Genomic DNA, 17,511 nt, shown 5'->3' on the forward strand with positions numbered 1-17,511 from the left:
AGAGAATTTAGAACCAATGTATTAATAACTCATTAATTAGTCATTACAGTATTTACCTTCTACCTCTAGGAAGCCGGGGTGCGGCACAGAAGCAGCAGCTTAGGCCGTTCCCATGGTGCATCTGGAAGGGTCAACCCTGCACTGTGACCCGGGCAGCATCCTCGCATTTACATCCCACTTACCCACCATGAGTTATACTCTGCACACTGGGTTCTGATTTGTCACTTTTTTAGGGTAGGATTATGTCTCTGAGTAAGCTGATTAGTGTTAGACTGATTGTTTTAAAATAACTCGAGCGGCATCTGAATTTATTTACATACATGATATTGCCTTCTATAAACACAGCTGTATGCAGAAAGAAAATGCAATGGTATTTTAGGAAGTTAAGCCAACAGTTTTGCTGTAATAAAGGCAGCCTTCTAGTCCTGGTTTCTCTTTCTTTTCTTTTCTTTCTGGATTATGTTTTTCCATGAGGGTTGGGACCAAGGATGCCTGCCCAGAAGCATGTGAGGTATGTCACCTCAGGGATTCGAAGCTCTGGAGAACATGTCACCAGCAGGCAGAAAGTGTCTTTGGAGGCGGCCCTCCAGAGGAGAGTGAGCCGATGTTCAGTCCTGGCATGGATTTCACAAGGCCATGCCGACTTCTGCGCCAACATGGAAAATGCAGCATTAGGACTGTGTCTAACTTCTGCCTGTGTAGAGAAAGGCTGTTTTTGATTCTGTGGCTTCCGTGTGCATTTATTGAACACCATTCTGTGTGGACAGACTCTGTGTTAGTTCTGGAGACATAGTAATTAACAAGTAAGATCGAGATCCTGCCCCATGAAACTTAAAGTCTAATGATAGAGTCTGGCCATCAGTAAGAAGGTATGAAAATGACTTCATAATTGCAAATATGACAGGTGCCACCACATACAGGAACCCATAAGGGGACAAATACACTCAGCCTGGAGGTGGGCAGGGGAGGGAGAGCTAATGGTATGGGGAACATTCCTTTGAAGAAATGGCATTGAAACTGACAAAGGGTGAATATGAATTGGCCAAATGAGGAGGCAAGGAAGGAGTGTCCTCTGGGAAGAAGAGGAATTCTCTGTGTCCACAGGAGCAGATATGGGTTCATGTGGCAGTAGAGGGGAGAGTGAGATGAGCCTGCAGATGAAGACAGAAGCCAGAGCAAAGCGGCTCCAGTCACCCCTGGGGACTTCCACTTGACCTTGTGAATAATGGGCATCCACAGATGGGTTTCAGCCATTGAGTGGCATGGTCAGATTTGTGTTTCATAAAGACCACTCGGGCTGTCAGGGGAGAGTGGATCTGTAGGAGAGCCAACAACGGTCGAGGTATATCAGTCAATCGGCTCCTACAGAAATATAGGTGAGAGGGAAGGGTGATTAAGACTAAAGAAGATGGAAATACATTCTCAGATTGAGTTGGAAGTTTGGGGGTTAACAGTGGGCATGTTGATTGGATGTGAGGAAAGGAAAATGGCAGGTCCCATTACCTTTTTCTTTTCTTGCCTGAGCAGCAGTATAGAATGGTGCTGCTGTTTAAGGAAACAGAGAAGATAGGAGAGAACCGTGTTAGGGGTGGGTCAAAGAAATGAGGAGCGCTCCTTGACTATATAAAACTGAGGATGATTATAGACTTCTCATGGAGACAGAGAGGTCTGAGAGTCCCAGGGAGGGCTTGGGCTGGCCATTTTGTTTGGAGATAGTGAAACTATGCAGAATCCCAGGAGTGAATGAGATTAGCAAGGGGAAGAGTAGATGGAAAAGAGGGGTTTGTGGAGAAAAGAGCTGCTTGGAAACATCTCTGGTCATTTCAAGGCACTGCGGGCAGTGGAAGTTTTGTTTGGGGAACAGGTCTGTGAGACAGGTTTGTGGCTCACAGGGCGGGACTTGGGAACTAAACTGTGCACACAAAACAGGGCACCGGTTCCAAAAAGAGGATTTGCACTATTTGTCCCCAGTGAGTCACGATGCAGGAAAATGTCAGTGTTCAACCCACAAAGGATTTATGTCAGCACTTTAACGCTGCCCATTTTTGAAATCCAGCACAGACAGGGGATTTATAAGGCTCTGGTGCTTGATCACTTTTTTGTGGAATTTTGACTGTAACACATTATTCTTTTGATTGTTTAAGCTCTTGTTATATTTTAACTTGTTGCTGAGAAGTCTTCTGGGTAAAGTGGTAACTTTCTCTAGTGCCCAGGAAAAAGGAAAGAAAAATGAGAAGGAAAAAGTTGGTGGGAGGATCGTTTTCCTCTAAAAATTCCTCCATGTGAAAGTTACTTCAGTGGAATTGCTAACACATTGAAGAGGCAGCTGGGTGGCAACAGGCACGGGTCCAACCACGGTTCTGTCACTCACTCGCTGTGCTACCTGGAGCAGGTCACTTAACCTTTCTGTGTCTCAGCTGCCTCACCTATAAAAAAAAGTAGAGAAAGTGACAGTAACCACCTCATAGGTGCTGATATAAAGATTAGGCGAGTTAACATGAAGATTTGATTGGAAGCATTTCTGACACATAGAAGTACTTCCTAAGTGTTAGTAATACTTTCACATAGGCAATAGGTGTCTGCAACAAAGGGAAGGGTTGGTTGTTCTATAATCGATTACTGATTAATTCTGTGGCTCGGGCAACCATGTATCTTAGACTATATCTTCCTAGAAAGAAACAAAACGTTTATTTTATCCAAAGCTCTATGGAGACCACTTTTTTTGTTAATGTTAAAATAAAGTTGAAGCTCTGAAATATTGAAAAATATCTTTTTATGTGAAAATATATTTATCTCATCTTTATGATAAAGAATCATGGTAAATAAATTTCCAATAAGTAGGAAACCATTAACATTCGGCCCATAAATGTGATGAAATATTAAATAATTAAAGTTACTTTATGTATATGTGAGTGGCTATATGTCACTTAAATGCACATTTTGTATGCAAAATATGCTGTTTTGCTAGAAAATTCAGAATTGGGCATGGGATAGAGACATTTATTGTATACTGTACATTGTCTATAATGATTAATGGGTAGTAGGATTTATTTTTTGTATATATTTCTGTGTCAAAGACAACTTGTACTTTTAGAATCAGTATAATTCATGTAAAACCTACATAAAATTCACGGATTTAGAGAATATAAATGTCTTTGATAAATGTATCCAGTTGCATAATCATTTCTACAGTCAACACGCAGGACATCCCAAGACAGTCCCTCATGCCCCTTCCAACCACTTCCCTCCTCCCATCCAGCCCCTGAAATCCACTGATTTCCTTTTCATAACTTGACTTTTACTGCCTCTAGAATTTTGTATAAATAGAATCCTACTGTATGTAGTCTTTCAGCTTTATGGCCTTCACTTAGCATAATGAGCCATGTTGTTGAATGCATCAGTGATAGGAGTTGAGTTCTTTTCCATTGCTGAGTGGTATTCCTTTGTGTGGACATATCACAATCTATTCAGCAGTAGGCAGTTATTTGGGTTGTTTCTAGTTATAGGCTATATTAAATAAAGCCGTTATGACCACTATAGTACTACCTGTGGAAACAAAGTTTTCATTTAATTTTGGTAGATATCTAGGAGTAGGATTCCTGGGTTGTATGGAAAGCATGTTTTTAATTTTATTTAAGAAAATACCAAATGGCTTTTCAAAGTAGCTGTACTATTTCACTGAGGGTTCCAGTTACTCCACATCCCCACCAAATATTTGGTATTAGTGTACTTTTACATTTCAGCCATTCTACTGAATGCACAGTTGTTTCTCTTGTGGCTTTACTGTGCATTTCCCTAGTCACAAATAATATTGAGTGTATTTTCAGGTGCATATTTGTCATTTGTATCTTTCTTTTATGGGGAAATGTTCTTTCAAATATTTTGCCATTTTTAAATAAAGTCTGCTTTCTTATTGTTGAGTTGTAAGACTTGCATTTTGATATTCTTGTTATAATTCTTTTATCAGAAATTTGTTTTATAAGTATTTTATCCCAGTCTTAATTTTTTTTTCTTTAGATAACAAAAATTTTAACTTTGATAAAGTTTAACGTCTTACTACTTTTATGCTTCATGATTTTGGTGTTCTTAACTATAAATAAAATGTCTTTAATAGGTTTAGGGTTAGAGTACTTGTCTATTTCTTCTTGAAGGAACTTGAGTTATTTTTGTCTCTCAAGTGCTTTGTCAATTTTCTCCATTGTTGAATGCATTGAAATGAAATTATTCATAATATCCACTTGTTCTGTGAATGTCTGCAAGATATGTTGTGATCTCCTTTTTGATACTCGGTGTTAGTAGTTCACATCTTCTCTCTCTCTGGCACGAGTGCACGTGTTTGCGTGCACATGTGTGAGCATGCAGTCTGGCTAAAGGTTTCCAATTGTATAGATCTTTTCTAAGGACCTGCTTCTTGTTTCATTGATTTTCTTTGTTGTTCTGTTTGCATTGATGAATGCTCTTATCTTTATTATTATTTTTTTGCTTCAGCTTCCTTTTTAAAAAATTTGCCTTTCTTCTAATTTATTAAAGCAGATCAGCTAAGATCACTGATTTGAGATCTTTCTATTTTCTAATATAAGCTTATAATAGTATACTTTTTCCTCTATGTACTGCTGAGACTATATCTCACAGATTTTGATATCTTGTATATTCATTTCAAAATATTATCTAATTTCTCTTATGATTTCTTCTTTGGTCAATGAATTATTTAATAGTTTTTCATTTAATTTTCAAATGTCTGAGGGTTTTCCATGTATTCTTCTGTTATTACTAGTTTAATTCCATTGTAGTCAAAGAACATATTATACATGATTACAACTGTGTTAAATTAATTGAATTCTGTTTTATGGCCCAGAAGATAATTTGTCTTGGTGAATATTTCATGGGCACTGAAAAAGAATGTGTATTATACTGTTAATGGATGGAGTGTTCTATAAATGTCAAGGAGATCAAACTGGTTGATAGTGTTGTTTGAGTCTTCTACATTCTTACTGATTTTCTGTCAACTTGCTCTGTCATTTACCGAGAGAGGAGACTTGATGTCTCCATATATAATTCTGGATTTGTCAATTCCTCATTTCAATTTTGCTTCATGTAATTTGAAGCTCTCTTTTAGGTATATATGCATTTAGGATTATTATGTCCTCTTGATGAATGGACCCGTTGACCATATGAAATATTCTTCTTTATCCTTGGTAATATTCCTTGTTCTGAAGTCTACTTTTTATGGTATTAATTTAGTCTCCCCAGCATTCTTATGATTCATGTTTGCTTGGTATACCTTTCGCCATCTTTTTAACCTGTGTGTGTTTTTATGTTTGGAGTTGGCTTTTTATAGAAGCATATAATTGAGTGTGAAAGTTAATTTTATGTCAGCTTGGCTAGGCTATGGTACAAGCTGTTTGGTCAAACAGGGGTCTAGATGTAGTTGTGAAGGTAATTTTTAGATGAGATGAACACTCTAATTAATAGACTTTGAGCAAAGCAAATTACCCTACCTAATGTGGATGAACCACATCCAGTCAGCTGAAGGCCTTAAAAGACTAAGGTCCCCTAAGAAAATAGTAATTCTGCCTCTAGATTTCTTTCAGATTCAGAGTTGGAACATCGTTTCTTCCCTGTGGCTCTAGCCTGCACACCTGCCCTACAGATTTTGGACTTGCCAGCCCTCACAGTCACATGAGCCATTTCCTTAAAGCTGATCTCTCTACACATACATCCTGTTGGCTCTCTTTCTCTGGAGAACCTGCCGAACACATTAGGTCTTGCTTTTTTATATATGACAATCTCTGACTTTTCATTGAAGTGTTTAGACACTTTACATTTAATGTAATTATTGATGTGGTTGAGTTTTAATCTATCATCCTTTTATTTGTTTTATATTTAATTCTCTTCTGTTCTTTCTGTTTTCCTTCTTGTTCTGCCTGGAGTCAGTTGTCTAAGGTGAGAGGCTAAATCTTGTGGTTTCACATTAGTTAGAAGTGAAAAGGAGTTACTCTGGAGTTATTCTTTATGCCAATGTCTTTCTGACACCTAATATTCTTAATCAGAAATTGTGAAGATTTTGCAAACATATAGGAATGTATAATTTAATAGTGAAAAACAAGATATATAGTAGTGCATATGCACATTATTGTTATTATGCCATTGTACAAAAACATTGTATGAAAAGATATTACGGGTCCTAATTGTGGTTGTCTTTAGATGCTAAGACTATGTAAGGTATGTTTCATCCTTTGTACTTTAAATTTTTTTTCTAATAATTTATACTGGGAATTTAGAAATTGCTTTTCTGTTGTCTATGAGGTAAGCTTTACCTCATAGACAGAAAACAGCATGATGATTACCAGAGGGAAATGGGGGTGGGGGCATGGAAGAGGATAAAGGGGGGACAAAGGGTGGTGGAAGAATTGACTTGGGGTGATGAACACATAATACAATATACAGATGCTGCACTATAGAATTGTACCCCTGAAACCTATATAATTTTATTAACCAATGTCATATCAATAAGTTCAATTAAAAATGAAATAATTAAATGCTAAAAAATAATTGGAAAGTAGAGTTGCCTCATCTCTGAAAGAATTATATGTATATGAATTAACATGCACACAGATTATCTTTTTATGTACCCAACCCTGGGCTTAGCAGTTTCTCCTTATATTTATTTCCAAAACATAATAAACATAGATTAAATAAAATAATAAGACTATCAAGATGCAGGTAGAAGTCTAAGATACAGGAAACGAAACGGGTGACGAGGATATGGGTTGAATGGAGAATGGCTAGGGAGCATGAAAAGGAAGCAATGTAATTCTAGCAGAAAACTAGACTAAGGGAAGCTTTGGATATTGAACAAAACTTATCTGTGAGCTTACCGGCAACCAAAACAAAGAGGGAAATAGTGGTATTTGGAGCTCTCAGAGATAAACCAGAAGTTATTTCATCTAGAGAAAACTTTTTTCAATTTTATTTTTTCCAGTTCTGACTTCTAAAAGAATGTTTATCAAAGAAACATCCAACAGATAGAAATGTTGTGCTCAGCTTTTTGAGCACAAAAGAGAATTCTAGGCAGAGACGTTTGCCTGGATGGAACTGGGCTCCTAGAGGACCACGAGGACACAAACAGAAACCTGGGACCGTTTCAGACCAAAACAAGACGGTGTGTGATTGACCTCAAAGCCAAAAGCCTGCTAGATTCCAGCTGAAGGCTGATCTTTGGTTCTTAAGAGGCGGGGGGGCATGGACAGGCGCAGGGGAGGAAAGGCATCATCGTAAAGGAAATGTACAACGCAGAGCGAGGCAAGGAGGAAGACCCCAGCACTGCACATGGCCTAGCAGGCTAGGCGTTGAGTGTGACTACTGGGGAAAAGATGGATACAGGGAAGTAAACCCACCAGTGCTTAAATGGGAGATTATCCCGTCCAGGGCACACTATGAGTCCTGAATTTCATGGTGGAGAAAGCATGGACAGTACACTTCTCCTATCTTGGCTAAATAAAAGAATTAAAGAAAAGACATTGAATGCCCACCACTTTGAGGTTTTAATAGGATTGAATAGAGTTTAATATAGGGTCTAGCACAAATAACACCCCCTTTTTGTCACAAGTCTATTTTTTACAAAATCATAAGCATGTAATTCTGTAACATAACAATATCACACTCAAGCATACCATATGACATTTTAGGTGAAATGTTCAAATTAAGACTATAAATTTTGACGCCCATATTATTACCCTACCAATCACACTCAAGCAGGCATTACTTCTGCCACTATATACCAGGTTCTGTCCTATGCATTAAAATGTTTTGTTCCATTTTAAAGACAATGTAAAATTTCACATACAGGAGGTATTTTTACATCCATACATACTCTTCATAAGTTACAACATGTTGATACAACAAGGTGTTTTTGGCCAGCAGAGGTAAGACTCAGAATTTCTAATAGAAAGTTCCCTGACCCAGAGACAGCAATTTAGCATAGAAATTTTATTTTTGTCAATTACTCCAAAGAGGAGTTAGGGTTTGTTGGAAGGGCTGGGAAGACAGCAGGAGGGATGAAGTTTCTAATCTGGGTCTTATATGAAACTGAGTTTGAGAGCCTATGAACGGAGAGTTGAGGGCCTGAAATATACACGCTGTCTGTGTGTGTGTGTGTGTGTGTGTGTGTGTGTGTGTGTGTGTGTGTGTGAGAGAGAGAGAGAGAGAGAGAGAGAGAGAGAGGGAGAGTTGTTGGTATTGCTTTTGTGTCTGAGTCCTCTGGGAAGACGCAAGCTGCCCTGGGATAGCATAATAAAAACTGCGAAGTTCCTTTGAAGAGCAGTGACCACCTTTGACCCTTGTATCAGCCAGGGTCTAGTCAGGAAAACACAAACCACACTGGCTGTTTTAGCTAAAGAATTCAATAAAAGAACTTGATTACACAGGCACGGGAAGACTTAAAAGGCAAAAGCAGGAATACTGAGGTCATAGCAATAATAACTGTATGAGGCTACCACACCTAGGGCCGGGGAACAAAGGGTAGTTATTAGGGATTTCAGAATCCAGGAGCTCAGGGGAGGAGCCTGGTGGAGCAGAGGCTTCTGAGGAGCAGTTGATTCCCAACTTGTGGCTGGGGGAGGACCCTTCGGAACTGAGACTCAGAAATCTGGGGAAGCGGTATTGCCCATTGGCATTCCTACCTCTGACAAAGCACAATAAAGTTGCTTCTGGGAGTTCTCCCAAGGCTGGAGACTGGAGTCGATGGCTGCTGGAGGATGAGGTACTATTGCCAAGGTGAAGAGGGGCTGAGAGGAACAGCAAGCCAGGAGAAGACAGCAAATCCCTTCTCCCTCCATTGCCTTGCAGTCTGCCACTTGTGCCCCCTATAGGCAGAGTCCAATGTGGACCCCGCTGCAGGGGTGCGGAGCCCCAGCCTCACAGAGGGAAGGGAGAGTCAGGGGCTCTGAGTGAGATGTGGCAAGCGTCACAACCACATTCCTTCCCAGGATCTCACAAAGGCCAGCACAGGATGGGGATGCTCCCTGGCTGCATGGAAATGAATAGTCACTGGATTGTTTTGAGGAATGACTATAGGTTTTGTGCTGAGATGGAAACATTCATGTTTCTTACTTGATTTTATCCTTACAATAACCCAAGGGGTGAATGTTATTTCTCTTTCACAGATGGAGTATTTGAAGCTCAAATAATACAAAGCAAGAAGGGGGGAGAGGCAGGAGACAGACAGACCTTAGTGACTGCAGCATTATTCCTTCTCTACTGACTGAAAACTCTCTCTACACCCTCTTTGGTCATACTAACCCAACATAGACACCAATGGAGAAATCACGTCTTCCCCACGAATGTGTAAGTTCCACGAGGTCAGCACTGCACAGAACTTTGCTGGAAGCTATACCCACGTAACTAGCACAGTATATGTGTGTGCACGTATATGCACACACACATTCAGCATATATTTATTGGAAAAACAAATGAATACGTTTAACTTCCTTTAGCCTTCTTTTAGCACTATATGAAAATATATCCAGGAATAATTGACACCCAAACATTTAAAAATTATGTGTAGTGCCAGTGTGTGTCTAAAATGCATTTCATCACTGCACAAAGCAAAACAAATGCTTTTAAAGGCAGAGGGGAGCGCATGGCATGGACATGCCTGTCTTTCCCTCTTCTGAGGGACTGCATGTAGTTTTAAAATGAGACAAATGTGAATACATATCTGGTCTTTGAATTAACTATCCCATTAAACTATGGTCACTTCTTCCCCTTCCCCCATCCAGCCCCCACCCCCAGTGCAGCCTATCATTAGCCGCTATCTGGAATCGACAGTAGAGTAATTTGAACTCTGGTTCCCAAGGGCCTATTCTTTTACTTCCTGCTGTAGGAATACGGTGTGTATTGATTAGATATCAGACCGTAATGGGCTTCCAATCTCTCTGCCTTAAGATATATGATGAAGATGACAGGAAGCAGATACCCTGTTACTACTTGTAAATAGTCTGGTTGAGCAAAATGGTTGGTAACCACTTCAGTGCCGGGCCCTTTTACCAGCAGAAAGAAGTGACTTTATCACTTTTCCACCATAATTGTTTTTGGAAAGAGGAGGCATGGAATTTCCTTGTGGGGCCAAAGCCACTGCCCAGGACTGTCATCAACTCTAGAATCTCAGCGAGCGAGGAGGAGTTAACCCTTGGGGCCTCGCTCAAATCGCTCCGACAGGAAACCAACAGCAGGCCCAGGCCGTTCGCCCCCATGTGGCTGCTGCAAGGACAGAGCGGTCGGAGGCTAAGCGGATGCTAGGGCAAGGCCCCTTCTCTTACGGGCAAGACCCGGAGCCAGTTATCCCAGGAACCTCAGTTTCCTCGTCCGTAAAATGGAGGAGATACTCCCATTCGCAGCACAGTTGCCAAGACTGAGTAGCACTATGTGGTCGGAGTAGCTGAGGCATAGCCTGGGGCCTGGTTGATTCTGCTGCTTTCCACCACTCCAGCCCTGCCCCTAACATAAAGGTTTCCCGTGGCTGCGGTTCTACCAGCACTTTGGACTGAGGAAAATGTGGTCACACACGGTATGACACAGTCCAGATCCCAAAGAGCACACAGTGGTGGCATTTGCAGGCAAATGGACTGAAAATCCCCAGCTGAGCTGAACTTTCTCTGGCACTGGAGCAAATGCTGGGTCTACTCTGCTGATGGCAGCCTGGCCCAGGGTCTGCGAAGCCCCTGCTTGAAGCTGACCTAGGCTTGTCGTGCGACGTTGGAGTGAGTAGAACCCTGACTCACAGCTTGAAAACTGCAAAGGTAGATACAAAGTTGACTGGTGACATCTTCCTCCCTCTTTGGCCCCGCAGACTCGAAGGAAAAGCTTCAGCCCTGCTCTCCCTGATACGGGTTTGATTTTTCACAGACGGGGTGTCTTCTATCGGATCATCAGCTTCCTTCCCTTTTCTTATCAGGAAAGATGACTCAAACGTACATTCAAGAAGGATTTCGAAGAATGACTGTAAACTTTTAAGGGGGAATAAAATGTGAGTTTATACATTTTTAATTACACCAGGCCTAAGGCTCATTCCCATTTATTACCAGCGATATCAGCCACTTATCTGCCACTTCTCTAATCTTTGCCCTGCAAACAGACCTGACCCCTGGTCAAGTAAGATAAATGGAGACTAAAAATGGCTACCTGCTGGTAACTGATTGGAAAAGAAGGGAACAAAACACCAGGAGATCAAGGGAATTCTGGATTCGTTCCCATCCTGTCTACAGCCAACACTTCTGTGGACGAAGACAAAAATCGAGCGGCCCCAACCTCCTCCTTTGCTAATATTTCCCCATTTCTCCTTCCTCCCCTGCCCCCGTGAGAATGAGGAGATCAATAAAACCAGCATTGAGGGAGGAAGGAACCGATCCCTGGGCAGGTATCAAATGCCGTATCTCTGGAGCACGTGGAGAAGGGCCAGTGTGCGGTTCCAAAAACACCAAACTCACATTATTGGCTTCATCAGCATTGTCCCTTCTAGAGGTTGCTCTTAATTAGCCCAGGAAAGGATTGGAGAAAAGAACTGTGACTGTTACCTTCAGTGCAGAGGGGTCTGGCAAAGAAAGTAGCAGAGACACGCATATTGACGGGTGCCATTTAGAGAATGTTCTATTCACGCAAGGCCCCGCGCTAAGTTTCTGAGGTTCAATATCTCATTTCTTCCTTGCAACAATTCTTTGAAGACAGTCTGCCTATTCCTGTTCTACAGATGAGGATGACTGAGGTTTGAAGAAGTCAGGGAGCTTGTCCTTGTTTGCAGAGTTGGTAATTGCAAATGCGGATTTCACACAGAGATCTGTTCTACCCTCCCTGTCCCACATCCAAAAGGAAGACTACCCCTGGATCCATCACCAGAATAAAGGAGGAGGTGCAAAAAAGTGATCTAATCCAGCCCCTCATTTTTCAGATGAGGAAACATCAATTCAGAGAGGGAAAGCAACTTGCCCAAGGTCACACAGCAGCACTACGACAAGATCCTCCAATTCTGGACAGTCAGCCCCAAGGCCTTGTCAAAGTGAAAACACACTTGTCTGCTATACCTGCACCCCTCTCCTAGACACAAGCAGGAACTATATGACTCCTCAATAACAGAGACCTGTGAGGGCCAAAAATGGGGAGAGAGTTTGACATAACAAAAGAGAATTTCACAGGTTATTTCATTTATTCCACAAATTTTTATTGAACACCTAATGTATACAGAACACAGTTAAGTTTGCTTGTGTGTGTGTATATCTTTTCTTACGTTCAAGTATCTCTCCTGGAGACAAACATAAGCTTATAAGTAAAATGAAGTAAATAAGATTTAAAAAATGATAAAAACTGCAACTTTTTGTAGGCAAGCATTACTAATCACAGCACCAAAATATACATTTGCTTTAGTGTTTATCTTGATTACCCAATAGGTTCCTTGTAGTATTGAAGTAATCAAGTTTTTTAATTCACTAGTTATAAAAGTAAATAAAAAAATGAAAATAAAAGCACTCCTAAATTGGATGTTCTTACCTAGGAGTAAAATGCTGAGTAATTTAGAAAGAAGGAAATAATGACACTATCATTTGCTAAGTGCTTACCCCGGGCCAGGCATTCCACAGACATTACCTCATTTAATCCTCTTGACACTCTTGCAAGGTATTATTATCTCCATTCTACAGATGGAGAAACTAGAAGAGCAACAAAATCTCACGAAAACTGAAACCCAGACAGCAAAGGAATAGTTGAGTTCATTGCAAAACTGATATTGTAGGGAAGGTACCTCCCCACTTACAAGAAGATTGTTAAAGCCATATAATAATGATAAAATCGAAATGATAAAGAATAGCTATCATACATTGAGCACTTACAGTGTATCAGGTGAGTGCTTCACTGAGCACTTTTCAGACTTTAACCTGTTTGATCATCACAACAAACCCAGGTGGGAAGTGCTATTACTATCTCCATTTTACAGATGGGGGAACAAAAGCACAGACGGGGTAGGTAACCTTTCCGGGGTCGCACAGCTAGTACATGACAACGCCAGGAATCAAAGCCACTCAGTGCAACTCTAGCTCCACACTCTTAACTATGATGCCGTATTGTTTTTTCAGTAAGAAAAATACAGTTCAGCTGCACAGCTGTTCGGTGGTACTAGGCCTGGCTGAACTGGTTAATGGCAGGAGGCACTCTCAGACGCTTATAGAGAATAGTCCTTTGTGCTCAAGCTGGCCCACAAGTACCGACCAGAGACAAAGCAAGAAAAGAAACAGAGATTGCTGGCCCAGGCTGAGGAGAAAAGCTCCCTGCATAGGGGGTGACCCCACCAAGAGCCCACCTGTCCTTCAAGCAGGGTCACCACCCTGGTGGAGAACAAGAAGGCCCAGCTGGTAGTGATGGCACATGACGTGGATCCCATTGAGCTGGTGGTCTTCCCGCCTGCCCTGTGCTGGAAGATGGGGGTCCCCTACTGCCTCAACAAGGGGAAGGCCAGGCTGGGGCATCTGGGCCACAGGAAGCCCTGCACCACTGTCGCCTTCACACGGGTTAACTCGGAAGACAAAGGTGCTCTGGCTAAGCTTGTGGAAGCCATCCTGACCAATTACAACAACACATTCGGTGAGATCTGGCGCCACAGGGGAGGCAACGTCCTGGGTCCCAAGTTGGCAGCTCATGTCGCCAAGTTAGAAAAGGTCAAGGCTAAGGAACTGGCCACCAAGCTGGGCTGAGTGTGCACTGTTGTTTCTGTACATAAAAGTAATAAAAATTCTCCTTTGGGAAAGAGAAAAAAGAGACATACAGTTCATCATGGGTAAGTGCATTATCCCTAAAATATGGTTTTATATGCTAGGTCAAAAAATACCAGCAGGATGTAGGGGGAAGAAAAGCTAAACATCAGAGAACAATGAAATCAAGAATTCTGGAAATATCAAAATATCACAGTTATCACTGACTTCAATCAATGCAAATATGGTTGAAATGGGAAGCAATGCCCAAGATTTTGTTTTCGCTTGGGAATCAGGTGAATTTTTACCCTTTGGCACATAATTGTATTATTTCCTTCCCTAAGACTTAAAACACATAGACAATTCCATGCTGGAAGCTCTAATTTGTACACAGCTATGGTTAAAGGACTTTTGATTCTCCCTAATGCATTTCTTACCCAGCAAGTCTGCTCTAGTGGCAAAGGAGCATGTTCATTGTTCCCTGTAAATAGCAGGCCTGGAGTTTCCAAGTGAGTATGTATACATTGGTTTAGCAAAGTTTCTCCTGCCAGATCTGGGAGGCTTTCCCTCAGGCTGTGAAATGCTGACTGCTTTTCTCCATCAATCCGCCCTCACGGTTCCCAGGGGCTTGCAGAACGCTCTCTCGGAATGCCCTGTTCCATCTCTCCCTTCATGCCTCAGGCACAGGCATAGCTGGCTCTGGGGTGCCGGGCCTCTTTCTTTGCCGCTCTGTGTATCGGACTCATAAATAATTCTCCAGGTCACCCTTGACCAACATGAGCATCTTCTCCTCGCATGTGCCAACAAGCAGTCCACAGAAACATCATTACTATGCCATCGATGAGGGCCATCCAGTGAGCTGGTTTCTGCCTGATGTCAGGCGCTTTAAATATATTATCTCATTTAATCATCATAAACCCCCTGAGAAACTGGTGTTACTGCCCTCATTTTATAAACGAGGAAACCGAGCATTGGATATGCCAAAGGTTACAAAATGAGTTTAATATGAATAATTACAGCTAGCATTTATTAGGTTCTTACTGTATCTCCACTGCTCAACAAATACTAGTTCATTTAATTTCACAATAATCCTGAGGGGTAAGCACAACAGTTATCCCAATTTATAGATGAGACAACTGAAGTACAGGCACGTTAAGCAACTTTTCCAAAGTTGAACAGTAAGCATAATCATTATCCCTATTTTATAGTTGAGAAAACTAAAGCCCAGAGATATTAAGGAACTTTTCCAAAGCTGAACAGCTAGGGAGCAATTTGAAATCAGAGATCACGACTTTTGAGCTTGCACTCTTACAACAGAATGAATGGCTACAAATTTGTCCGACAAATCAAAGGCTAAGGTTCTATGAGCTCCCCTTTAGAGATATAAATGACTAGGAGTAGCTCTGGGCAGTCGCAGATTTGGGGATTTAGGGTCAGATAGTATTCACTGGAGGATTTGTTTTGCTGCTTCCAGCAAAGTGATCTTGGGCAAGACGCCTCCGGGCCTGATCACAGCTGCCTTCCAGGCAAAGCTGCACAGAACACCTGAGAGAATGTGGGAAAGGAAAACTGGACCTGGAACGAGGTCCATACATTGGAAGAACCACAGAAAACCAAACAAAAACCCTCCTTCTGCAGAGGAATCATCCTCCCAAGTTAGGGCCATAGCTTGTCCACTTTAAATTTTTCACCAAAAGAGCTACTTTCATGTTGGAAAAATAAACCAACCTAAACCAAAACCAAAACAAAACATGCCTTAACAACGATCCAGTAATTTACTTTCACTATATATATTTTTTTCTAGTGAGAGAAAAAGATATGCATATATATTTATATATATGTAAAAGATATATATATATCTTTTTCTTTCACTAGAAAAATATTTTTTTACTTGATTTAAAAACCAATGAAAAGATCATAGCAGGGTGCACAATAAAAGTGAAAGCTCCTGCCTGTCTCTGCAGGAGAGATGTGTGGTGAATGCGCCACTCTCTGTACTGCCGGTCTCACGCAGTAACGTGTCATGGACGTGCTCGCAGGTCTGCGTGTGCGGTTCCGTCTCATTCTCTTCCAGAGCCACGGCAGACCTGTCCTGCGGAGGTGCTGCCGCTTACTTTTTTCACCCCCTTGTTGATGGACATGTAGCTTGTTTCCTCCTGCCTTTAGTTATTACAGACGCAAGAAGCATGTGTGTTATATTCATATGTGTATTCTTGCACAATTCCTTTTTGTGATTTGATTTAAATGAATTAAAACACGGACTTTTAATTTGACTTATGGGAATAACAATCGAATGATTTTGATAGGTATATGGTTTCCATACCTGGGGAGGGGGCAGAGAGTGTTTCCGGACCCCAAAGATCGCCCCCAGAGATGGGACCCCTGCACTGCCCCCTCGGAGCCCCTCAAGTCCTTCCCCTCCCCTACCCCACCCGCACAGGTCACCCTCCGACCCCTGCCTTTATCTAGCTAGACCACCAAGGCAAGGGCCAGCTCATTTGCTCTATCTTTAGAACCAGTTATTTTTTATTTCTCCTGAAAAATACTTTTTATTTTATGTAATTTTATACCTTATAACATATATATTATTTTTTGACTTAAAATAAATTTTTATTTTCTAATTACAGTTGACATACAATATTATGCTTTCAGGTGATGCAATATTATATCAGTTTCAGGTGTGGAACCCAGTGATTAGACATTATATAACTTACTAAGTGATTATCCCAATAAAGCTCCTCCCTACCTGACATCATACACAGTCATTCCAATATTCTATATTCTTTATGCTGTGCTTTCCATCCCAGCGACTACTCTGTGCCAACTGATTCGTGCTTGTTAACCCCTTTGCCTTTTCCACCCATCCCCACCAACACTCCTCCCATCTGGCCACTGCCAACATTTTCTCTGTATCTATGAATCTGTTTCTTAGAACCAGCTCTTTTGACTCAATCTATCTTATTCACAGTAAAAACGGGTTTATAACAAAAAAAAATTTGTGTGATTCACTGACTCCATCTTTTGCTATTGGTGTCCCAGCCAGGCGTCCACGGTGGTGGCTGTGTGATTCAAGGCAGACATTAACCACATTACTTAGCGAGGCCACGCTGGTCAGAGTGACATTTACAGGACCGAATTATCCCCTCTGTCACCTCTCGCAAAACTGAAGGAGCGCTCAGAAAATAATCTCTGTCTCCTCAGTAAAGCCAAAAATAAAAACTGGTTGCCTGGAGTATCCCAATGGTTTTTTGTTCCACTTCCCCTCCCTCCCTCTGAGGGACAATGATGGGAACGTTTGTCTCCGTCCTCCCGTCCCGATCATTAGGCTCCCAAGCTCTTCTCAGGGTGAACTGGATGTGAGAGTGAGTGTCTTGAATCAATTCCTGCTATTTCTGGTTTTAAGCCTCGACCTGTCAAATTGCGCGTGACTCTCGGGGTGTCTCAGCATCAGTAATAAGTCTGGCTCCACGCTCCCCGAAGCCTTCTGGCGTTAACATTAAGAATATATTTGGATTCGTAAGCTTATTTATCTCTTTGGTTCCTTCCCTACTTCGGCAGCTGGCCTCACGCTAGCTGGGAACTGACAATTCTTTTTGGAAAACTAAGCAAATCTTTCAAAAACAGTTTTCAAGTCTTGTAACAGCACGTTTGTGCTGCTACAGCTAAAGAGCTGTCAGGCCTCCAGCGTGCACCTTGATTTCAGCTCAGCAAACGGAGCAAAATATCCATTTTGTGCATGAAATTGCCTGTGTTCTGCATGGGAATCTGTACTTCTCAG

General features: G+C 41.5%; 1 pseudogene; it reads left to right on the plus strand.

The window, feature by feature from the left end:
* The first annotated feature begins 488 nt into the window (after nucleotides 1-488).
* LOC123806114 lies at nucleotides 489-13,736 on the plus strand (annotated as a pseudogene).
* Nucleotides 13,737-17,511: the final 3,775 nt, after the last annotated feature.

This window comes from Phyllostomus hastatus, unplaced genomic scaffold (genome assembly GCF_019186645.2).
Source record: "Phyllostomus hastatus isolate PE091 unplaced genomic scaffold, TTU_PhHast_1.1 phas_scaffold_345, whole genome shotgun sequence".
NCBI classification, from domain to species: domain Eukaryota; kingdom Metazoa; phylum Chordata; class Mammalia; order Chiroptera; family Phyllostomidae; genus Phyllostomus; species Phyllostomus hastatus.